We start from the raw sequence: 25,598 nt of genomic DNA, 5'->3' as shown, positions 1-25,598 counted from the left end.
ATTCTATGGGTCTGTATGATTGCTATGTTACCAAACTTTAATTTTTTTCAATTATTTTCTGCCGCTATCTTCTGCGCGCAATAACATTTTTATTTTTCCATCGACATAGTTGTGCGAGGGCTCATTTTTTGCAGGATGTCCTGTAGTTTACATTAGTACCAACTCGGAATACATATGACTTTTTGATCGCTTTTTATTGCGTTTTTTGGGGGGGACAGGGTAATTGAAAAAGTGCATTTCTGGCGTTCTTTATTTTTTTTTCAGACGAGGTTCACTGTGCAGAGTAAATAATGCACTACTTTGATAGATCGGACTTTTACGGATGTGGCGATACCAAATATGTATTTTTCTTTTAGGATTTAAATTTTTTAATTATAGATATGGAAAAAAGGGGGGTGATTTAAACATTTATAACTTTTTTTGTTTTTGTTTTTTTACAATTAATAAAACTTTATTGATCTTATTTTCACTTTTCTTTTAAGCCCCCCTGGGGGTCCACAACATGCGATGCTTTGATCGCTCCTTCAGTATGACGTAATAGCATTACGTCATACTGTGATTTGACAGGCAGTCTATTAAGCCACCCCACGGGGATGGCTTGATAGGCAGTCTGCTAAGGCAGCCCTGGGGCCTTTCAGAAGGCCCCTGGCTGCCATGACACCTGCACAGCTCCCCTGATCTCACCGCGCGGGGGGGGAGGGGGGGGTCGTACGGGACCCCTCCAAACATCGTTCGGGGGATTTAAATACAGCTGTCAGAATTGACAGGGGCCTTTAAAGGGTTAATAGCCACTATCGGCCGCACAGCCGGTTGCAGATATTACCCGCGGTTGTCAGCTGTAATAAACAGCTGATGCCCGCGCTGTATGAAGAGAGGTCGCCCCGCGACAGTGTACATAGGTATGAAGACTTTCACCCCAAAATTGATACCCCCATTCGTCCTGTGTTCAAAAACATTCCCGTTGTGGCTCTAATCTACTTACAGGAAACATGGCAAGGCCTGTAATGGAGGGAACACCCATTGGATTGCAGGGCACAACTGAATAAATTCCTGGCCCCATTGCCCACTTGTGCAGAATAAAAATTGGCACGTTAAAAAAAATTACCCCCCCCCATCCCCCCGCACCCTTTTCGGCGTTCCCAAATCTTAGATAAAAGTAATAATGTGAACTGTGTGGTATTTCCGAAGACAGGGGTAATTACGGAGGCTGGTTGGGATGGGTACATGGGGCAATAAAAACGGGTATTCCCCCTTCTATCATGCTTTTTGGGGAGTATTTCGTGGCCTCAGCGGCGGGTATGGGGTGTCAAAAGTGGCGCTCCATGAGTGTTCGTAAGCTTGCTGAGGTGCGGCAGTCTCACACAGAGGGCGCTCAACAAGCTGCTCATTGAACTGCATGAAGGCGAACGTTCCCGGGGCTTCTTGTAAATTACGTATTACAGGTAGCGGTCTGAATAACGCCGGGCTCACACGACCAGATGTGGAATCCGCTTGCGGAGGCCCGCAGCGAATCCCAGCTGTGAGCCCTGCGTACGGCCGCGTAATGTACTGCGCATAACTGCCTACTAACACAGGCGGTCATTCGCAGTACACTTTTTTTTGTTGTTTGTATTTCCTGCACCGTCGCTTAGCGATGACACGGATACCCGCAGCCCATACACAATGTAGTTGCGTATGGGCTGTGGGTATATCCGTGACCATAGAGCACAATGGGCTCTATGCTGCGGATAGCCGCAGTAAAATAGAACCTGCTGCGCTCTCTTTTCTATGAGTGGATTACGTAATTCCGACCCACTAATGTGAGCGGAATTTTGTAATCCAATGCGATTGATCTGCGTATTACCGCGGATCAGAAGCATGCGGAATCCGTAATTCCTATCCGGTCACGTGAGACAGGCCTAAGGTAGATCACTACCTTTTTATCACATGACCGGCGACCGCTCAACAAGGTCACTGCTCCAGTCTCTCGGCGACCATTGATTGCTGGGAGTAAGGAGATTTTAAGTTTCCTGGGCTCCCCGACTCCTGCGCATGTGTCCGGTGTTTTGCTGGTGGTCACATGTGCAGAATCCGGGAAAGTTCACGGAGGAAGATCGCGTCGGGGTGCAAATACGGAGGCCTCCGGTAAAAAGTTTCATCTCCTCTCACCGATCACATCGGTGAGGGGAGATGAAGCTTCACCTCTTTTTACTTTTACGTGATTTCCATTATCCATTGGATAACGGCGAACACGTGATCAGGAACCACTCACTGCAGCTCTCCGTGAAATCTCCAGGCTCTTGGCTAAGTTTTGTAGCCAGGAGCAGGGAGATTTTAAAATTACCCTGGCAATCCACGGCTTTAGCGCATGCGTCTGCCATTTTGGCGATGGGTGCGTGCGCAGAAGCTGGGATAAGGTCTGCGGATAAATCCGGGGGCCTTAGTTACGTAATTTCATCCTCTCTCACGGATATGATCCGTGAGGGGAGATGAAAACATAAGCTTTTTAACGTTTTAAAACTTTTTTTTCACTTTTTTGTACTATAAATGATCACTGTTATCCATTGGATAACAGTGATCATGTTCCCAGTGACATCCCTCTGCTCCTGGCTACACATGGCAGCCAGGAGCAGAGGGATTTTGAATTTCCCGGGGCCCGAGCCCCTCTGTGCATGCGCAGAAGGGGACCTCGGGTCTCGGGAGATGAGGACATCGCTGGAGGACCCGAGGTGGGTATTTTCACCTCCCCTCATGGATCTGATCCATGAGGGGAGTTGAAACTGACACTTTTTAAAAACCTTTTCGCGATCGCCGCTATCCACTGGATAGCGTCAATCGCGGGCCTGGGGACCACTCGCCGCAGTTCTGGGGAACATCTCCTGGTTCAGCGCTGGGTCCCGGAGGACCCATTCACCGCGGCAGGCTTTACGGAAGGCAGGTGAGTACTTTCAGCTGCCCTGATGGATCCGATCAGGGCAGCTGAATGTCTAACTTTTTTCATTTTTTTTAAACTTTATTGTGATCGGCGCTATCCATTGGATAGCACCAATCGCAATGCCGGGGGGGGACTGCCCGCAGCCCGGGATGACAACTCCATGCTGTCGGCTACCTGCGAGCACCGACAGCATGGAGCTGTCACGTCCAGAGCCTGAGGGGCATTAATCCTAAAAGGACGCATAATTCTACGTCCTCTAGGATTAAAGGCCACTCAGGCAGGACGTAGTTTCCCAATGGGGCCGTCACTAAAGGGATAAATATTCCTGGCTTTTGCAATGCAATGTGTTAAAGGGTAAGCTATGTACATTTTAATCCAGTGTTCATTGTTTGCTTCTACTCTATCTTGTTTCATGTCAGTGTATTCTTGATCCTTTAATTATTTCTAGTTCAGTCATTGATTCTTAGCCTTGGGGGTACTAGTTGACTGTAGACTTAACTGGAGCAATAATTTCCAGTCAGCTGCTGCAAAGGCGAATAAACTTTTGGGGTGCATTAAAGGAGGTATAGGGGTGAGGGACAAGAACATTATTCTACCACTATATAAGGCACTTGTCAGGCCTCACATGAAATATTGTGTACAGTTCTGGACACCGGTTCTCAGGAAAGACTTTTGGGGGTTCAAAGAAGGTCAACTAAATTAATAAACAGAATAAGAGGACTGGAATACCCAGAGAGGCTATCAAAATTGAGATTATTCACCAAGGAAAAAAAGGCAGTTAAGGGGCGACCAAATAGCTATGTATAAATACATAGTGATGGTAACAAGAGGGCATCCTCTACGTTTAGAGGAGAGAAGGTTTCATCAACACAGATGCCGGTTCTTTACTGTAAGAGCAGTGAGACTGCGGAACTCTATGCCTGAGGACGTGATGATGGCAAAATCAATTGAGGAGTTTAAGAGGAAACTAGATGTCTTTTTGGAGCATTTCAGGATATAGACATTAACCCTTTCCAGTCCAATGTCGGGCCTGCCCCGACATCATCATTTTCCTCCACAGCTCCGATGTCGGGGCAGGCCCGACACTGCAGTGCAGGAGTGGATCTGCACCTGATCGTCAGGCACATCGGGTGCAGATGCACTCCTTTACTGGTCATCATCGAGGACCCCCGAGGAGAAGGCAGAAAGGGTTTTTAACCCTTTCTGCCCACTTCTTTATACATTACATAGCGCTCAATTAGCGCTATGCAATGCATAGATTCCGGCCGGCGATCATGTGACCGCCGGTGTTACCTGACCCCCGGCGGTCACATGAACGCCGAGCCGGAAGCCTGCACCGTGCAAGGACCTGCTTACCTGACCGGCGTCTTGTGCATTCTCCTTCTGTCTCCCGACCCGGCAATCATGTGACCGCCAGGTGTCACCTGACCCCAGCGGTCACATGATCGCTGAGCCGGGAGGCAGAAGGAGAATGCACAAGACGCAGGTCAGGTAAGCAGGTCCCTCCCTGCACCCTCCTGAACTCTGTCAGATCAGGAGGGTGCAGGGAAAATGTATTTTTTCTCACCCATTCTCCCAGCTCCAATTTATTTGGAGCTGGGGAGAATGGGTGAGAAAAAATAAATGGATTGGAAAGGGTTAAATAACCAGAGGGGTTGTTGTTCCAGACATCTTTTGACTGACGGCCCTCGAGTCCGGTAGGAACTTCAAATGTTGATCTAGGGATTATTCTGACTGCCGTTATGGACTCGGGAAAAAATTAGCGTCAAGCACCAGCCACTACATGGGAGGTCCGCGCAGAGACTTCCACTCCAAATACACAGAGGTTGGAGCGTAAGCCTTTACATCGGCCTCTCGGTAGTGGCCAGCACTTCTAACTGCAGGCAATAATTTCAATGGCTATATGCCGAACTCTGTGTATTTTGAGCGGAATTCTCCGCGCCAACCTCCCATGTAATGTCCGGCGCTTGTAACTGCATGCACGGCTCTCATTTAAAAAATCATTGCCTGCAGGTACAAGCGCCGGCCACTACACAGAGGTCAGCGCAGAGGCTTCCGCTCCGACCTCGAAGTTATTGTGGCGCTGACAACATGCACCCGCTGGACTGATTGGTCAGGGTCCCGAGCGGCAGACCCCTATTGATGACCTATACTGATGATAGGTCATCAATAGTATTTCACTGGAAAACCCCTTTAACTTTCTCTCTGCAGGTTTCACTCCTGGTTCAGGTTTACAAAATACTGATGAAAAATACTGACATGTAAATAAGCCCTAATGCTGTGGAATTATGCTGAATACATTTTGTGATTGGAGGTATTTTGTGCTGTATTGTAGAATTTGTATGCCTCCTCTGGAGAGGTATTTAGTGCTGTACTATGGCATTTGTTTGATGCCTAAATGCCTCAGGGGAAATATCTAATCCATGTCTGATGGTTTACAGCAGACCCAGGTAAGTAGAGCTTTACAAAAAGTAGTTAACTACTGCTGCAATATATGGTAAAAGCACCAATAGGCTTACTTTATGCAGGTTTTTTGGCTTGTGGAAAAAAAACTATTTTAATATGCACTTTTTTCATGTGTGTGTTTATTGCAGTCCTATAGTTAGGGCTCCTTCATACTGGCGAGGGCGAAATCAGACCATGATTCACGGCCCGATATCGCTCTCACAATCGTTCTGAAATGATATATGGCTTTTTCACATGGAAACAGCCTCACATCACTGTGAGGGTTCCCTTCATCCCTGCCGCGGCTGTGTCAGCCGCAGCAGGAGATAGCGATGCTCTACAGCCCCATTGAAAACATATGTGAACCCATGGATGTGACAGCTTCGCATCCCTGCAGGGCTGACGAGATCTCCCGCTGCAGCTGTCACAGCCGTAGCAGGGGATTGCGATGTTCTCCTATTGTTTTCAATGAGGTGGGCGCAAAAAGAAAGGACATGCTGCGATTTGTGTTTCCAAGCAGCATCACATGAGTGAAAACATCGCAAATGACAATGAAACCTTTGAAAATCATTGGTTTCATAATCATGTGTTTTCACTCAGTGTCACATCGCAAACAAATTGTGAGATTTTCTCAGCAGTGTGAAGGTCACCTTACGCCTATGGAAAAATGCATAAAAAAACATCTTTCCTATGGCATACTGACTAAAAAACGGCAGAAAATGTGAGGAAAAAAAAAAACAACCACAAAAACACCTTTTCCAGTGCATTTTCCTCTTCTACAGTCTGCGCAGTGCACTGGGATAAAAGCCAGGTTGTTCTGCAAACAAATCATAAAGCAATTGTAGACAAGGATGCAATTGACCCTTCTTATCCATAGGAGCCTTTTATGCTAACCCCATTACAGTTAGGTAACTTTGGGATATTTAAAATAATTCAGCTAATTACTGCCAGAGATCAAATGATAATTTTATAACAATTTCCAAAAGATTTATAAACATATTCTTAACCCCTTAACGACCGCCCCATCGGGAAACTACGTCCTACTGTTGCAGGACGTGTATGGAGGCAGGTAGCGCCGCTATCTCCCTCCATACAGCGCGGGCATCAGCTGTTTATTACAGCTGACACCCGCGGGCAATAGCTGCGCTCGGCCGATCGCAGCTATTAACCCTTTAAATGCCGCTGTCAATTCTGACAGCGGCATTTAAATCCCCCGAACGCTGTTCGGGGGTCCCGCACGGCCCCCCCGCAGTGAGATCGGTGGAGCCGTGCAGGTGTCATGGCAGCCGGGGGCCTAATGAATGGCCCCAGGGCTGCCTTAGCAGACTGCCTATCAAGCCATCCACACAGGGTGGCTTCATAGACTGCCTGTAAAAAAGCAGTATGACGTAATGCTATAGCATTACGTCATACTGCAGGAGCGATCAAAGCATCGCATGTTAAAGTCCCCCAGGGGGACTTTAAAGTAAAGTAAAAAAAAAAGATCAATAAAGTTTTTTTAATTGTTAAAAAAAAAAAAAAAAGTTATAAAAGTTTAAATCACCCCCCCTTTTGCCATATCAATTATTAAAAAATCTAAGTCATAAAATAAAAATATGTATTTGATATCGCCGCGTCCGTAAAAGTCTGATCTATCAAAGTAGTGCATTATTTTTCCTGCACAGTGAACGTCGTGTGAAAAAAAAAATAAAGAACGCCAGAAATACACTTTTTTAGTTACTCTGTCTCCCAGAAAAAACGCAATAAAAAGTGATCAAAAAGTCGTATGTATTCCAAATTGATACTATCGGAAACTTCAGGACATCCCGCAAAAAATGAGCCCTTACTCAACTACGTCGACGAAAAAATAAAAAAGGTATTGCACGCACAAAATGACCGCAGAAAATAAAATAAAATATCTTAAAAAAAAATAAAAGTACTACAGCAAAAAAAATACTATACAAGTTTGGTATCGTAGTAATTGTACTGACCCATAGAATAAAAATATCAGGTCATTTTTGTTGCAATTTGTGTGCTGTAGAAACAGGACGCACTGAAAGATGGTGGAATGTCGTTTTTTTTCCATTTCTCTCCGCTAAGAATTTTTAAAAAGTTTTTCAGTAAATTATATGGTACAATAAATAGTGCCATTGAAAAATACAACTCATCCCGCAAAAAACAAGCCCACATACAGCGACTTCGATGGATAAATAAAGGAGCTATGATTTTTTAAAAGGGAGTAGGAAAAAACAAAAATGGAAAAAAGCAAAAAAGCTCCGTCACTAAGGGGTTAATCATTAGTTGATTATTGAGTCTGGGTAACAGGAAATTAAACTAGCTGTGAAATAAAAATATGAAATAAAAAAAAAGGGAAGGAGAAGTCTGAATGAGGAAGAGAAGATAACAAAAGCAAGTGTTATTTGTTGAATGCTCCCCTACTAAGAAATAAATAGCTACACTACCTGGATATCTGCACTGCAATGTCTCTTTTCCTGGTGCTGATGGGAAGTTTGAACAATCACTGGGAATTACGAGCCAAAGCAAAAACAACCATGCATAGACAGCTGTTTCAGGGCTTTTGGCCCTTAGTAGTGTGCAGTAGGTTTCTTCTGGCTTGGCTAGTGAGAGGACTATAGATGTGGGTCTGGAAGGGTATAGTGTTTTCTTAAGGAGAGCACCTACAACGTATGAGGAGACTTATAAGGCCATCCATGGTCCTCTACTGCCTTTCAATAGGTAGCGCTACAGAGATATTGTTCCATCTTCCCATTTACACTACCGTTCAAAAGTTTGGGGTCACCCAAACAATTTTGTGTTTTCCATGAAAAGTCACACTTATTCACCACCATGCGTTGTGAAATGAATAGAAAATAGAGTCAAGACATTGACAAGGTTAGAAATAATGATTTGTATTTGAAATAACATTGTTTTTACATCAAACTTTGCTTTCGTCAAAGAATCCTCCTTTTGCAGCAATTACACCATTGCACACCTTTGACATTCTAGCTGTTAATTTGTTGAGGTAAGCTTGAGAAATTGCACCCCACGCTTCTAGAAGCATCTCCCACAAGTTGGATTGGTTGGATGGGCACTTCTGGCGTAACCATACGGTCAAGCTGCTCCCACAACAGCTCAATGGGGTTCAGATCTGGTGACTGCGCTGGCCACTCCATTACCGATAGAATACCAGCTGCCTGCTTCTGCTGTAAATAGTTCTTGCACAATTTGGAGGTGTGTTTAGGGTCATTGTCCTGTTGTAGGATGAAATTGGTTCCAATCAAGCGCTGTCCACTGGGTATGGCATGGCGTTGCAAAATGGAGTGATAGCCTTCCTTATTCAGAATCCCTTTTACCCTGTACAAATCTCCCACCTTACCAGCACCAAAGCAACCCCAGACCATCACATTACCTCCACCATGCTTAACAGATGGCGTCAGGCATTCTTCCAGCATCTTTTCATTTGTTCTGCGTCTCACAAACGTTCTTCTTTGTGATCTAAACACCTCAAACTTGGATTCATCCGTCCACAACACTTTTTTCCAGTCTTCCTCTGTCCAATGTCTGTGTTCTTTTGCCCATCTTAATCTTTTATTGGCCAGTCTCAGATATGGCTTTTTCTTTGCCACTCTGCCCTGAAGCCCAAAATCCCGCAGCCGCCTCTTCACTGTAGATGTTGACACTGGTGTTTTGCGGGTACTATTTAATGAAGATGCCAGTTGGGTACCTGTGAGGCGTCTGTTTCTCAAACTAGAGACTCTAATGTGCTTATCTTCTTGCTTAGTTGTGCAACGCGGCCTCCCACTTCTTTTTCTACTCTGGTTAGAGCCTGTTTGTGCTGTCCTCTGAAGGGAGTAGTACACACCGTTGTAGGAAATCTTCAATTTCTTAGCAATTTCTCGCATGGAATAGCCTTCATTTCTAAGAACAAGAATAGACTGTCGAGTTTCAGATGAAAGTTCTCTTTTTCTGGCCATTTTGAGCGTTTAATTGACCCCACAAATGTGATGCTCCAGAAACTCAATCTGCTCACAGGAAGGTCAGTTTTGTAGCTTCTGTAACGAGCTAGACTGTTTTCAGATGTGTGAACATGATTGCACAAGGGTTTTCTAATCATCAATTAGCCTTCTGAGCCAATGAGCAAACACATTGTACCATTAGAACACTGGAGTGATAGTTGCTGGAAATGGGCCTCTATTCACCTTTGTAGATTTTGCACAAAAAAACAGGCATTTGCAGCTAGAATAGTCATTTACCACATTAGCAATGTATAGAGTGCATTTGTTTAAAGTTAGGACTAGTTTAAAGTTATCTTCATTGAAAAGTACAGTGCTTTTCCTTCAAAAATAAGGACATTTCAATGTGACCCCAAACTTTTGAACGGTAGTGTACATATTTCCTAAAGGAGCATGGATGGCCTTATAAGTTTCCTCACACCTTCTAGGTGCTCTCTCTGGTTCTGAAATGTTTGTAGTGCATAAGGCACCAGCAGTGAATGTGGCTCTCACGCACACAGGGCAGCGTACATTGCTATGTAACACCCACAACATATACAGGCTGCTGCTTACAAGTCCTCACTTGCGCTGTTTATTGCCAGGTTTCCATGACCTATCTATTGCATATTTTACTTGCTGCCATATTTAAGATATTGTGGGAGAGTCTGCTCAGGTAGAGAGTGGGGTTGCAGTGTGAGCGGCAGTCAGAGACCACAACAGTAGATATCGTCCATACAGGCTTGGCCTGTGTTTATTAGCAAGCGTAAAAATAAACAAAATACAGCCTTGAAGGGGTTGTCCCGCGGCAGCAAGTGGGTCTATACACTTCTGTATGGCCATATTAATGCACTTTGTAATGTACATTGTGCATTAATTATGAGCCATACAGAAGTTATAAAAAGTTTTATACTTACCTGCTCCGTTGCTGGCGTCCTCGTCTCCATGGTGCCGACTAATTTTCGGCCTCCGATGGCCAAATTAGCCGCGCTTGCGCAGTCCGTGTCTTCTGCTGTCTTCAATGGGGCCGCTCGTGCAGAATGCCGGCTCCGTGTAGCTCCGCCCCGTCATGTGCCGATTCCAGCCAATCAGGAGGCTGGAATCGGCAATGGACCGCACAGAAGAGCTGCGGTCCACGGAGGGAGCAGACCCCGGTGGCCATCTTCAGCAGGTGAGTATGAAGACGCCGGACCGCCGGGATTCAGGTAAGCACTCTCCGGTTCGTTTTTTTAACCCCTGCATCGGGGTTGTCTCGCGCCGAATGGGGGGGGGGGGGTTTAAAAAAAAAAAAAACCCGTTTCGGCGCGGGGCAACCCCTTCAAGTTCAGGCATAAATCAAACACATTTTATAAAAAGCATTTCCAGCAACTATATGCTGGAGATCACATCACCTCACTGATTTTTACCCCATGTCCCACGCAGTGAGACACAGACTCCCTTCATTCTTAACAGGCATAATACCTGAGCCCAGGTGGAATATAGCAACCATCCAGAGTTAACCCCTTCAATGTCTCACAATATATTATACTGCATAAACTATACCCTAGTAGGATTACATAAAATTGGATATAGAAAATCAGATTAGTGTCCCAAATGGCAAAAAATAGTGGTTTGGTGTATGGTCTGTGGTATTGCCTGAAATCGGTAAGACATTGATATGAAATTTTGGCAAACCCGTGAAAAATTGTTAAAATTCACAGCCCTGGCCATAAGCTTATCCATTCTGGTGGTCGCGTCATGTGTCCTGCTCCTGTCTTCAGCAGATTGGCTTGCTCTGGTGTCTGTCCATAGCAACCTGAAGGGTGCGAGTGTACATGCAGCTGTGCTTTTAAAGGCTCGGCATGCACCTTTCAAATTGGTTCTCTAGCAATCATGTGGTAGCTTTGCCTATATCTGACACCCTCCCTATGGAAGGTGCTTCAGTTTGTGGTCTTGCTTAAGGTGCTATTCAACATAGTTTCTTTTACCACTCCCAACCCTAACTGACCATGCTTCTGTCTGCTGCCTGCCCCGACCTGTTCCCTGTTGTACTGTGCTTAACCCATTCTGTGGGTCCTGACTTCCAGCTTGCCCCTCATTCTGAAGCTGTGTTTCTTGCTCCCACTTGGATCGTCTGACTATGCTCCTCTTCACACCTTTGGGTACCTTGCTTTGGTCTATAGTAGTGTCAGCTGCTACATTACTAGGAGGACTTCCAGAGTAATGGCCCGGGGACTCTGTAGCAAAGCTCCCATCCAGACTGGTGGGGTTAAAGGGTGAACAGCAGGGATCGTCAGGTTTCACCTTTGAATTTTGCACTAAGCCAAACCAGTGTGTGGCACAGTAGATCTACTTTCACTGATGCTGACAAAAATTTACAGCGTTCAGCTTACTCATCACCCAAGTTTATGCTTACTAGGCGATACCTCTGATTTTTATTGTTCTAAGGCCTCCGTCACACGAGCGTTGTTTGCACGCGCTTATGTGCGCGCAAAACAGCGCTGCACGGATGTGCAAATAAAGCACATGACCGAAGCTGCATGCCTATTGCTTTCAATGGGATGCTGGCAACACCTGCAGTGATTTTTAGGGAAGGGCTTTAAATATAAGCCCTTCCCTGAAAATCATCCCTAGCTTGTGTGAAAAAAAATATATACATACCTCTCCGGTGCTGTCGTGGGCTCGGCGCGTCTAGCCGCTTTGCTCCCCTTTATTGTACTGTAGCTCTTTCAGCAGATTTAAAATCCCCTCCTCCTAAAAGGGCTGTGTCTGATTGGATTAGTGCTCAACCAATCACAGGCAGTGCTCAGCCATTCATTGAATGACAGCTGAGTGCTGCCTGTGATTGGCTGAAGGCTGTGACCAATCACAGGCAGCGCTCAGTAGCAGCGGGCCCATTGAAAGCAATGGGAGAATATCGTGATCCTCTGCCACAACTGTGGCAGGAGATTCTTTACTCTGCACGGGGAGTCCCCTTGTCACTGAACACCACGACAGTGTTCAGTGATGAGGGGACTCTCCGCGGGGAATATTTACGCACAGCATGGACCTTGCCGGTGAGCATGAGAGGCACAAATGTCCTATCTTTTGCAGGTGCGTGAATTTGCATCCCTGCAAAAGACGGACATGTGAACACACCATTGAAAACCAATGGTTCCAATAGACACGCTGTTTTGAACGCATATACACGCGTGCAAACCAACGTTCATGTAAACGAAGCCTTATCAGCAACCTAAATCTTTGTTTTCTGCTAGGATTTTAATACAGTGGTGCCTTGGGTTAAGAGTTTAATTTGTCCATGATGGAGCTCTTAACCCAAAACACTCGTAAGTCAAATCAATTTTCCCCTTTGAAATGAATGGAAAAGCTATTAATCCGTTCTGGATAGCGAAGCTCTCCCACTGATTTCATTGGGGATGGCAATGCCACATTGAAAGCAATAGGACACCGGCACCTGATTTTCGGGGAAGAGCTTTAAATATAAGCCCTTCCCTGAAAATCCTCCCTGGCTGTAGTAAAAAAACTAAAAAAAAATATATACTCACCTGTCTACCGGGGCTCAGGTGCATCTAGCTGCTGCTTGTTCTCCCTGCCCTGCTCTGAAGCTTTTCACCAGGTGGGGATTAAAAATGCAGGGAGAACAAGCAACAAGCAGCGGCTAAAAACGCCTGAGCGCCGGCAGCGGTGGACAGGTGAGTATATATTTTTTACTGCAGCTAGCGAAGATTTTCAGGGAAGGGCTTATATTTAATACCCTTCCCCGAAAATCACTGCAGAGGTTGCCAGCAGGCCATTGCTTTCAATGGCGCCACCAGCAGCAGCGGCGGCCCCGTTGAGAGCAAGGTTCTTAACCTAAGTTTTTGCTCTTAAATTAGAGCAAAAATTTGGGAGAGAACCTGCTCTCAAGTCAAAAAGCTTGTAAACTGAGGCACTCTTAACCCAAGGCATCACTGTATTTCTTTACTGGATTACAAATATAGTCCCAACCTTTGGAAAATAGGCAATGGCACTGAATTATTCTGTTTGAGTATTTTAAATATCACCGTAAGGCGTTATTCACACAAGCGTGAAATGCCCTATAAGCCGGCTAGTAATTGCGGCTAGTAGAACCAATGGATTCCTATGAAAATGTTGAGACGGGAGAATTTTAAGAGTGTAAAGAAAATGGCACCTAAAATAATAGGACATGAGCAACTGTAATTCCACAGCTGAAATTCTCTGCTGCGTGAAAAGATAGGACATAAAAAGGATATCCTTATTCCCCCCTGTAAGCGAACAATGACATCGCCTCAGCGGGGATATCCCTCCAGCCTGAGTGAGATGAAGAGAAGCCCCGCAGAGAAGGGGGTTCCTCCAAGGCTTTCCTTCATCTCCCCTCTCGGTGCTGCAGCATGCAGCTCCAGATCGTGTGAATGGGCAATTTCACCGCTAATTAAGCTCATGGCTTGATGGGAAATCCTCCATTTATGCTATTTTCCACGCACTTAGCCGCAATTTTTTTGCGCGGGTAAGTTCGGCATGAATTTCACACTCGTGTGAATGAGGACTAAGAACAAATTACCTACCGTACATGAAATAATAATAATATGTAATAAGATTGGTCAGGCTAGCCAGATTGTAAAAAAATAATATTATGTATTGCTCGAGAGGAACAAAGAAGGAGATAGATTATGTGTGTGGTTTTCTTTTTGCGTTTTTTCTTTTAGTTTTTTGAGGGAGGTGGATTTGGATATAATATATGTCAATTTTTTTAAAATTATTTTTTCCAATTATTAATAAGGAATAGAGATGAGCGAGCATACGCGCTAAGGACAAATACTCGAGCGAGTATTGTCCTTTTCGAGCACCTGCCCGCTCGTGAGAAAAGATTCGGGTGCCGGCGGGGGGGAAACGGGGGGAAGGGCTCTCTCTCTCTCCCCCCCTGCTCCCTCCCGCAACACACCGCTCACCCCCGCTGGCACCCGAATCTTTTCTTACGAGCGGGCAGGTACTCGAAAAGGACAATACTTGCAAGTATGTTTGCTCATCTCTAATAAAGAATAATTTCAGTAAAGGTTTCAGGACGGTGCGGGTTCTTACATCAGATTACATATTGAGTTTGACCTGAGGATGGGATTGATACAGTCTTGGAATTTGATGTTTTTTGTACACTGTTAACATCCTAATAAATGCATTTCAGACCTAAATGGATGTAAATGAATATATGAAAGCTGTCTAAAAGAAAATCTTTGTTGCCCATAGCAACCAATCACAGCGCAGATTTCATCTATTGTACACCCATACAACACACTTCTATGGAACATTGTTTACTGGGAAATATTTTAATTACATGTGCTGAGAATAAAAGAAAAGCTGTTGGGGCTTTTGAAAATATCTGCAAGAGTAGGCCTGTGGGGCAACATGCAAAGGGACCTCCACATTGGTTAGCCTGAGTATTTTGCATGTTCAAAATAGCTAACGCTTTTGCGTTTTAGACCTAAAGCCTGGTTTAGACACAACGATTATCGCTCAAAAAATCTTTTGAGCGATAATCGCTGTGTGCTTTTTACAGCGCCAGGTGATCGCTCAAACGTTGAGCGATCACCTTGCGCTCGGAGCAAGGATGCAGAAGACAACCGGGGTGTCCCCCTGACACCGCACAGTCGCCCCAGTCATAATAGTGACATCCCACAGCAGTCCCCAGAAGTAATAGTGACATCCCACAGCGGTTCCAAGTAGTAATAGTGACATCCCACAGTGGCCCCAGTAGTAATAGTGACATCCTACAGTGGCCCCCCAGCAGTAATAGTGACACCACACAGTGGTCCCAGTGGTAATAGTGACATCCCAAAGTTGCCCCGCAGTAGTAATAGTGACATCGCCACGGTGGCCCCAGTAGTAATAGTGACATCGCCACGGTGGCCCCAGTAGTAATAGTGACATCGCCACGGTGGCCCCAGTAGTAATAGTGACATCGCCACGGTGGCCCCAGTAGTAATAGTGACTTCCCACAGTTGCCCCGCAGTAGTAATAGTGACTTCCCACAGTTGCCCCGCAGTAGTAATAGTGACTTCCCACAGTTGCCCCGCAGTAGTAATAGTGACTTCCCACAGTTGCCCCGCAGTAGTAATAGTGACTTCCCACAGTTGCCCCGCAGTAGTAATAGTGACTTCCCACAGTTGCCCCGCAGTAGTAATAGTGACTTCCCACAGTTGCCCCGCAGTAGTAATAGTGACTTCCCACAGTTGCCCCGCAGTAGTAATAGTGACATCCCACAGTTGCCCCGCAGTAGTAATAGTGACATCCCACAGTGGCCCCAGTAGTAATAGTGACATCCCACAGTGGCCCTAGTAGTAATAGTGACATCCCACAGCGGCCCTAGTAGTAATAGTGACTTCCCACAGCAGCCCCCAGTAGTAATAGCGACATCCCACAGTAGCCAGCAGTAATGGTGATACCCCACAGTGGCACCAGTAGTAATAGCAACTCCCACAGTGGCCCCTGTAGTAATAGCGCCCCCCTCTCCCCACCACCACCTCTGCTCGGCACTTCCCCCCCTCCCCTGCTCTAATGGAACCAAGTAGGAGACGTCAGGGAAGGGGGGAGAAGTATCCCGGCTGCACACTGACGTCACAGTGTGCACCGGGATCAGCGCCTCTAGCAGCGCTGCTGAGTGAATACTGGCAGGGGAGCCAAGGCACCCCTGCCAGTATTCACTAATATGGTGAGTGGCCGAAGGCGGCGCGTGCCAGCAGGGAAGGCTCTGAGTGCCGCCTCTGGCACGCATGCCATAGGTTTGCCACCACTGGCCTATAATATAGTTTTGTAGCGGTTTTAAATCTCTCTAGGAGATGGAATAATCTAATAAGGCTGCCTGTCCACGGGCGAATTTTCATTGCTTTCTCTGCGCCGATAATCCGGCAACGGGGAATGCAATGAACGCTTTCCATAGCGTTGCTATGGAAAACGCAGCCCCCCTGTCCACAAGCAGAGAATCATAGCGATTCCCTGTCAGACAGGCTCAGGGCGGAGAACAGTCAGCTGTCTCCTGCTCCCCGTCAGCTGCTCCCGCGGCGGAGATCCACCACGCGATATCACTACGCCGTAGACAGGCAGCCTAAAGAAGCATGGAAGCAGCAGTTTCATTAAATTTCCATATATGGCCATTTCATGCCAGCAAGTCACCAAATATGGAAAGCGGGCATTTTAACAGGAAAAAACAATTCTTAACTGCTGCAGTTATACAGGGTGAAATCAAAAAGAGTGATCCGGCTCTATGGCTCACTACTGGTGTCCTATACTGAAATAACAATAGTGTACTTGAATAGGAAGGTATGGATGGGCTATACCATAGTATGGTGTCGGGGCCCCAGAACATGTATTTCAATTCTGTGGTGTGGCCCCTGTAAGAGGTAGAGTGTAAAACCCAATTGCAAAGTTGAAGATTAGCATATGAGAAGCAGAAATCCACTTTCCACATCCAAGTCCTGTGGAGCCGCTGCTATGACTGAAGGAATGAGTGCTCAAAGTGGCTCCTTCTGTTACGATGCATGCCTGGAGACGTTCAACAGTGCAGTCCAGGGCTGACGCTATCATCGTGGGATCCTCTTAGTGAACTGTGAAGTGCTGATTCAGTGCAGATGCAATGCAAATTACTCATAACAGCATGACTGAATCAGAAGACAATGCAAAGAATGTGTGGTCGTCTTGTTGGACCTGTGTTCATTCCAAGAGCTCTCAACATACATCAGTACCTGAACCTCCTGCAGGTGGCAGTGGATGACTTCCTGGGTGATCTGCCCCCGTTGTAACAGAAGGAGGCCATAGCAGCGGACCCCCAAGACTTAGAGAGACGTGGAAAGCAGATTTCTGCTTCTTACAAGCTACTCTTCAACTTTGCACTTGGGCTTTACTCTCTTACAGGGGCCAGAACACCAAAGGTTCATGTTCTGGGCTTCGGCCCCATATTATTGTATAGCTCATGATAGGGGTCAATCATTATTTTTAATAATCTAACATAAGAAAGATAAGGGAACAGTGTAATAAATGTGACATTAGTTATTTGGTTATATAATGTTATGTATTATATGTAAAACATTCCGGACGTTGCTAGTAGAATTTGGATATAGAATAATATGTAAAAAGGTATATTCAAGCGTTTATTTGAATATTGATTTTAGAATACTAAATGTATGATTAATTAGATTTTATTCAGCTACCTTACTGAATACCAACTTACCAACTTTGTGCTGACTCCCGAGTAGGTGGCTGAACCAGTTTTGTCTATGTGTAAACTAAAAACAATGTCCCCTCTTTTGATGTGCAAATTGTTGATGAACTTTGAAGATTACACTTCTAGTCAAACGAGAAATGTAATTAACAAGGTACTCAGCCAGTAGTCAAGAGACAAGGTATTTAGACAGCCAGGCGTCGACCTTTATTATCACTGTAACTGTTTCTATGTCTACTTCAAACAGTTTTGTTGATACCTTTTGTTTAGAAAAGCTTGTTTATTTACGGTCGCCAAAAGTACTTTGTAACTAGGCATCAGGTAACATTTGGAAACGCCTTCTTCCATTTTGCATATAAACTAGCAATGTACAACAATAAACAGAATTCATTCTGATCACTAGACGGTCTTATGTGTAGTGGTTATTATGGTTCTCTATGAGTACTCTATATAATATTTCCTCTTAATTTGGATACAGGCAACATTCGCATTTCGGTCTGCGTTCCAGACCCCCCACACTCAAAAAAGAAGTATGGGCTAACCTCACCAGCAGTATCTTCCAATATAGCAGGGAAGTCTGAATTTCAACAGGAGCTCCGTCCTCAAGCAGGGGACTAAATGCCATATGAAAAAAAGTAGAAGAGGAGAGGAGCTGCTACCGTTAAAAATATTACATTCTTTATTAAATAAAAAGCATACAGCTTACAGGTCTGCGCTGAACGCGTTTCGGCTACAATAGCCTTTGTCAACAGCTGTTGACAGCGCTTTTGGGTTCAGCGAGCTGGGTGCTTGGTTTACCAACCTCAGAGGGCTGGAGGGCTGAGTCTACCTTGAGCCGGTAACCTGAACCAAGTGGAGATTGAACTTACAACCTTCAGGTCATGAGTGAGAGCTTAGGACTATAGATGAGCGAGTATACTCGCTAAAGGCAATTGCTCGAGCGAGCATTGCCTTTAGGGAGTATCTCCCCTGCTCGAGACAGAGGGTTCGGGTTCCGGCAGCGGGCACGGAGAGCGGGGCGGAACGGAGGGGAGATCTCTCTCTCCCTCCTGCTGACAGCCGCTACTTACCGCTCCCCCGCGCCGGCACCCGAACCTTTAGTCTCGAGAGGGGGAGATACTCGCTAAAGGCAATGCTCGCTCGAGCAATTGCCTTTAGCGAGTATACTCGCTCATCTCTACTTAGGACTGCATATTGCTGCCTTAGCACTCTGCCACACAAGGCCACTTGTACATACTTGTAGGCAGCAGTATGCACAGTAGAACGAACAGGTCCACTATGTCACCAGAAGCCCGCATGTTACTACAAACGCACATTCACGAATGACTTCCCAGGAGTATCCCTGCAGCTCAACTGTCTTTAGAAGCCCCCAGGCTGCCATTGCAGATTGCCTACCAAGCCATGTCCGTGGCGTGACTTTATAGATTACCTGTCAGATCGTGGTATGATATAATACTGTGGTACTACATCACACTGCAGGAGCGATCGAACCATCGCAAGTTCTCTGGGGACTTAAGAAAAATGTAAAAATCTGTTTTAAAAAGTTTTATTATTAAAAAAAATAAAAAAGGTAAAAAAGTTTTCAAAAAACCCTTTTGCCATATTTATAACAAAAAAAAATTGAAATAAAAAACACCCAAGAACATACATGGTATCGCTGCGTCAATAAAAGTCCGATCTACCAAAGTAACGCATTATTTACTCCGCACGGTGAACGTCGTCCGAAAAAGGAAAATAAACAATGCCAGAATTGAACTTTTTTTTTGGTCAACCCGTCTAATAAAAAGCGATCAAAAAGTCTGAAATGGTACCTATAGAAACTACAGGACGTCCAGCAAAAAACGAGCCCTGCGACGGAGAAATAAAATAGTTATGGCTGTCAGAAGATGGCGGCAGAAAATAATTTTATTTTTTTCCGAAGGTATTTTATGCGGTATTTTATTTACTCCGTATTTTACATTTTAAATAAATATATTTTTAAAAAGTGGGGAGGAAAAACAGGAAATGAAAACAAACAAACAAAAAACAACACATCCTTAAAGGGGTTGTCCCGCGCCGAAACGGGTTTTTTTTTTTTTCCAACCCCCCCGTTCGGCGCGAGACAACCCCGATGCAGGGACCTAAAGAAAGCTTACCGGAGCGCTTACCTGAATCCCCGCGCTCCGGTGACTTCTATACTTACCGGTGAAGATGGCCGCCGGGATCCTCTGCCTCCGTGGACCGCAGCTCTTCTGTGCGGTCCATTGCCGATTCCAGCCTCCTGATTGGCTGGAATCGGCACGTGACGGGGCGGAGCTACACGGAGCCGGCATTCTGCACGAGCGGCTCCATTGAAGAGAGCAGAAGACCCGGACTGCGCAAGCGCGGCTAATTTGGCCATCGGAAGGCGAAAATTAGTCGGCTCCATGGAAACGAGGACGCCAGCAACGGAGCAGGTAAGTATAAAACTTTTTATAACTTCTGTATGGCTCATAATTAATGCACAATGTACATTACAAAGTGCATTAATATGGCCATACAGAAGTGTATAGACCCACTTGCTGCCGCGGGACAACCCCTTTAATGGGTTAATAGCTGAAAATCCAGCGGTTGGGGCCAAAGTGCTGCCGTATAGTGTGCAATGCAGTTATAGGGCCCTGGCAAGGGATATTATGCTGAGGGGCCACAGACCATGACCGCTGTATCTAAGCCTGCATGCTGCCTCTACTATAGATTTGGGGAGGGGGTTCTGCTCTAGAACGGCGCCCCTTCTGTTACAGACAGCCACACAAATCCTTCAAAACTAGAATGCAAGTCATTAGCAGCAGCAAACCGGCGCTTGTAGTGAGCGGAGGAGCCACACACACTGCGGTTACTGCTGCGCCCTCTGCTGGTCGCTCTCCACACCAGCTGCGTACAGTGGAAAGTCCCTGGCTGGGAAATCCCCACTGGGAGGAGAAGCGCGGACTTCGAGTCCACACCCGGAGCTATACGAGTGCAAATTGTTCTGTGGTGCGGCGACGGCGGTGACCTCCGTGCAGCTGCAAGTAATGTGAGCACCGCGGCCTCCTGTCAGCCATACACCCGCAGTGTCCGGCCATTCGCAGCTGTTGAGGTAAGAAAGTGACGGGGATGTAAGGGGACTGCATTAGTTACCTGCAGAGGTATAGTACAAGCGGCCATTGCGACTATAGAATGTGTTGTAGACAGTCGGTAGAGCTGTATTCTAGTGTGCGCGCATGCGTGGTCCTGCCTGCAGCTGCAGCGCTTGTACCTGCCGGGACGTTCTGTTCCCACGTGACCTCTACTGTGTGGGAGTTCGACTATGCCAAGTGGCGTGCAACCAGGAATTCCTTCCCCCCTACGTTGCACTCATATTAAGGGCTTAAACAGTCGAATGTGTTTGTGCGTGTGAAAGTGCCACGTATTGCGCACGCATAATACGCTGTGAATGGATCTGGTGAAAATACATTCGTTTTCATTGATCCATTCACAATTGCGTATATTGTGCATGGGAAAAAAATGCAGCATGTTGTATTTTAACGCGTATCACGAGCGATAGAGACGTATTGTTCTTTACGGGTGCATACAAAAACACTGTACGTGCATAATTACATTGCGTATCTGCGCCATTTATACACAGTCCCTAAGTGAAAGCGGGAAATGTAAAAAAAAAAAAAAAAAAAAAGATTGCGTCATCAGTCAAATCGCTGCCATACGCAGTAATGCGGCGCCTCACACAGCGTTTTACAGCGCGCTCGTGTGAGCCCGCCTGAAGTTTAATGGGGCTGCAGTGCGAGTCGCTGCATTCGATTTTGCGACTAAAGGCTTTGACAGATAAACACATGCGCAGATCCGCTCGCAGCGACAGATCGTATTTGCGCATGAACGCGGTTTGGTGATGGCAGTAATCGGGCTGATACGTGTCGGCACAAAGTACTGTAAATCTTGCACTTGTAAGGCCAGTTCTCACGTCCATAGAATAGAACGGCTATTAACGCCTAAGGCCGCTCTCACACAGGCGCTTCTTTCTGCGTTTACCGCTGCCTTTCATCGCACCGCTAAACGCTATCGGTCACTACCATTGATTTCAATGGGGCTTCTCGGCGTTAAAATGCAGCGCTTTTGAAGCGCCGTCTGTTCAATTTTCATAAGCTTCTGCTTTTTAAAACGTGATGCTTTACCCATTTAAATGAATTGGGGGCGGGTTTTTTTTAGCGCTGCTGAAAACACAGTAGAATGCGGTTTCCGTGTTTTTGACTGCGTTTTTTTCAGCCCTGGCGTTATTAGCTTGATTGGCTGCATTTATAACTGTGCTAAAAACGCAATCAAACGCTGTCAAAAACGCATGTCAACGCAGCTGAAAATGCAATAAACGCAGTGTAAAAAAACGTTTTTACAAGCACATGTGTGAGGCGGGGGTCACATGGGGCGGAAGTGCTGTGGAAATTCCACCTGCAGTCTCACGCCTGAGACTAAGCCGCACAGTGGACTGGTTTAGCAAAAATCTCATCAACACGCTGCGGACAGTCCGCTGCGGCCAAGCTGCGCTAAAGCTGACATGCAGAGTGGAATTCAAATCCACAGCATGCCATTTGTATCACCGTTTCCGCTGCGGGCTCTCTTCTCTCTATGGGGAGAGATGGCCGCATTAGAATAAGCCGCTTTTAGAACCCGCGCCAAATGTCTTGGAATTTCAGCTGCGGAAATCTCCCAGAATTTCCTTGCGATCCTGCTGCAGGCATTCTGTGAGATCTTCGCCCCGTGTGAACCCAGCCTGAGGGTGGCCCCATAAGGGCCGCTGTCTGTCCCTTGTGTTATCGCAGGCTTGCTACCTTCCCTTGCTTTTCTTAACTTCCAATAGACTTCTATGGCGGCGGGCTGTGTAACATGCAACAGGCAGGTCCTCTTTTTTTTTTTTTTTTTTTCTCGCACATAGGAAACGCGCTCGTAAGAACAAACCTATTGAAATCAATGGCTTTGATTTGTCGCCTTATACAAGCGTGATTTTCACGCACGCAAAAAAAGTGCGCAAAGCGCAAATCTGTTTAAACCTTAACAGTCACACTAACTTGCACCACCACCCCATTGACCTCAATGTGACATCGCAGGGCAATAGAGTGATGTTTAGTTATGGCCAAATGTAGCCTGAGGGTGGTTTCACACGGGCGAGAAAATCGCTGTGAATAAAGATGTGACTTTTGCCTCGATTTTCTCGTGGCTAAATCACAAACGCCCGTGTGGAATTAACCGCAGGGCTTTTTCACACGGGCGTAGTTTTTGGCACGTCAAAAATCGCGTCTATTACAACCAATGGTTTCCTATAGAGACATTTAGATGGAGGGATTTTAGACGCGCAAAAAACTCGTAACTTTAAAAGATAGGACATGCGTGACTACAATGCCCACATCTAAGGTCCACGCTGCGTGAAAAGATAGGACATGCGTGACTACAATGCCCACATCTAAGGTCCACGCTGCGTGAAAAGATAGGACATGCGTGACTACAATGCCCGCATCTAAGGTCCACGCTGCGTGAAAAGATAGCCATGCGTGACTACAATGCCCACATCTAAGGTCCACGCTGCGTGAAAAGATAGCCATGCGTGACTACAATGCCCACATCTAAGGTCCACGCTGCGTGAAAAGATAGCCATGCGTGACTACAATGCCCACATCTAAGGTCCACGCTGCGTGAAAAGATAGCCATGCGTGACTACAATTCCCGCATCTAAGGTCCACGCTGCGTGAATAGATAGGACATGCGTGACTATAATGCCCGCATCTAAGGTCCGCAATGCGTGAAAAGATAGGACATGCGTGACTATAATGCCCGCATCTAAGGTCCGCAATGCGTGAAAAGATAGGACATGCGTGTCTACAATGCCCGCATCTAAGGTCCGCAATGCGTGAAAAGATAGGACATGCGTGACTACAATGCCCGCATCTAAGGTCCACGCTGCGTAAAAAAATAGGACATGTGTGACTACAATGCTCGCATCTAAGGTCCACGCTGCGTGAAAAGATAGCCATGCGTGACTACAATGCCCGCATCTAAGGTCCACGCTGCGTGAAAAGATAGGACATGTGTGACTACAATGCCCGCATCTAAGGTCCACGCTGCGTGAAAAGATAGCCATGCGTGACTACAATGCCCGCATCTAAGGTCCACACTGCGTGAAAAGATAGGACATGCGTGACTACAATGCCCGCATCTAAGGTCCACGCTGCGTGAAAAGATAGGACCTGACCTAGCTTTGCTGAGAGCTGTGCAGGAGTTTCCATAGACTCCTATGGGAGTTGGATAACACACAGCTCCCGATTGTGTGAGCGGGCAATTTCACCGCTAATTAAGCTTGAGACTTAATTATGGGAAATTGTCCATTGACTGTATTTTTCGCGCCTGTGTGAAAGAGCCCTTAGTCTTACAGTCACATTCCCAAATAGGTGTCCCAATTAATGTACATCCTCGTCCAATAGTATTCCCGGTATTAATGGTGGTGGTATGCAAGGATTCTGGTAATGAGCTTCTAGGATTGATAGCGTCCTATGATCACTGTAACAATGGTAGACTGCAGCGCCAAAGTGCTTTATTGGTAAGGTAGTTTAAAAACTCTTGTCATGCGGACCATAAAAACAACAAATCACCTATATCATATGATCCCCTTCCGGTACATGGTATGTAATAGCGGAGGGTCACTGCCCCTATTGTGGCCGTCCATGTACACAGGGAGATATGGAAACAGCCAGCCAGGGTGCATTATAGATACAAATGTACCACAAAATGGCAGATATCTGCTGCGGGTTTTAACCCTTGCATTTCAAGAATTGAAAACCGCATCATAACTAGGCATACTGCAGATTAAAGGGGTTGTCCCGTGGCGAAATCAAAAAATTTTTTTTCAACATACCCCCACATTGTGCCCCGTTAAAAACAATCCCTTTGTTATTTAAAAAAAAAAAAAACGCTTACCTGCATCCCCGTTCGGGCAGTTTCTTCTTTTCTTCTTTTAAAGATGGCCGCCAGTCCTTTCCCAAGGATGCACCGCGGTTTTCTCCCATGGTGCACCGCGGGTCTTCTCCCATGGTGCACCGTGGATGTCTTGCGTTCCACTGCCGATTACAGCCACCTAATTGGCTGTTCGGCACCACATGACGGGGCGGAGCTACGATGACAAACCGCAGACCAGCTCTCTGGCGCGAGCACGCCGAAGCGGCCCCAGTCAACACAGCAGAAGACCAGACAGCGCGAGCGCGTCTAAAGAAGCCAGAGGATGCAAAAATTAGTCGGCGCCATGGAGATGGGGAAGCCAGCAACGGAGCGGATAAGTGTATAACTTCTGTATGGCTCATAATTAATGCACGATGTATATTACAAAGTGCATTAATATGGCCATACAGAAGTGTATAGACCCACTTGGTTTCACGGGACAACCCCTTTAAGGGCTTAAACAGATGACTGTGTTTTCAAAACTTTTGTGGGCATGAAAATCATGCCCGCGAAAGGCAGCGAAGCCATTGATTTTAATGGTTTTGTCTTCACGGACGTGCTTCTCACGCTATATTCCTACGCACGAGAAAGAATTGGCCTTGCCTAACGTTCTGCTTCTTGTTTTTTCTGCACACAGTTTAAACGGTTCAAAAAAGATAGTGGCGAGTATATTTTTGCGCATGCGCTCGTCTGAAGAAGCCCTTAGAGTCCATGAAACACTGCGGATTCAATGCGGAAATTGTCTACTCCGTGTAAAGGAGATTTGTGAAATCTCCTCCGCATGGCCCGTATTGGAAATGTTGCGGAATGTTGCAGAAAAAGCCGCTGTGGAAGTTCCGCAGCCTTACGGCCTTGTGTGAAGGCGGCCTGTCTGTGTCGTCAGATCACCCCTGTATGTAGCAGCGTCCGCAGGTTATTATGGACTCTCAGTTACGTGCTCTTAGTCTGCACCAGCTTTATCTGCCTGTAGGGTCTGTTTCAGTTTTCGCCTTTTTTTAAAATTTCCTTTCTATTGTCTCTTAGCAACGTTGCTGAAAAACTTCACACATACTCCATTTAAGGGGTATGTACAGCGTTTCCGTACGCACACATACAGAACAACAGGGCTTTAAAG

At 46.1% G+C, this 25,598-nt stretch overlaps 1 protein-coding gene across 2 annotated transcripts in view; it reads left to right on the top strand.

Annotated features, from left to right (window-relative positions):
- Positions 1 to 25,598, top strand: part of TNFAIP3 (TNF alpha induced protein 3) — a 53,497-nt gene that overhangs the window by 1,744 nt on the left and 26,155 nt on the right. Inside the window, exon 1 of one of the 2 annotated variants that reach the window (XM_066606030.1) lies at positions 20,414 to 20,609. The exons of the other annotated variant lie outside the window; for it this stretch is intronic. The gene's annotated coding sequence lies outside the window, so the exon portion shown is untranslated. Of the gene's footprint in view, positions 1 to 20,413; positions 20,610 to 25,598 lie in introns of those variants that run through there. 2 annotated transcript variants of the gene reach the window in all.

This window comes from Eleutherodactylus coqui, chromosome 1, assembly GCF_035609145.1.
Source record: "Eleutherodactylus coqui strain aEleCoq1 chromosome 1, aEleCoq1.hap1, whole genome shotgun sequence".
Taxonomy (NCBI): Eukaryota; Metazoa; Chordata; class Amphibia; order Anura; family Eleutherodactylidae; genus Eleutherodactylus; species Eleutherodactylus coqui.
The sequence above is the reverse complement of the archived record's forward strand: the minus strand, read 5'-3'. Positions and strand labels throughout refer to the sequence as shown.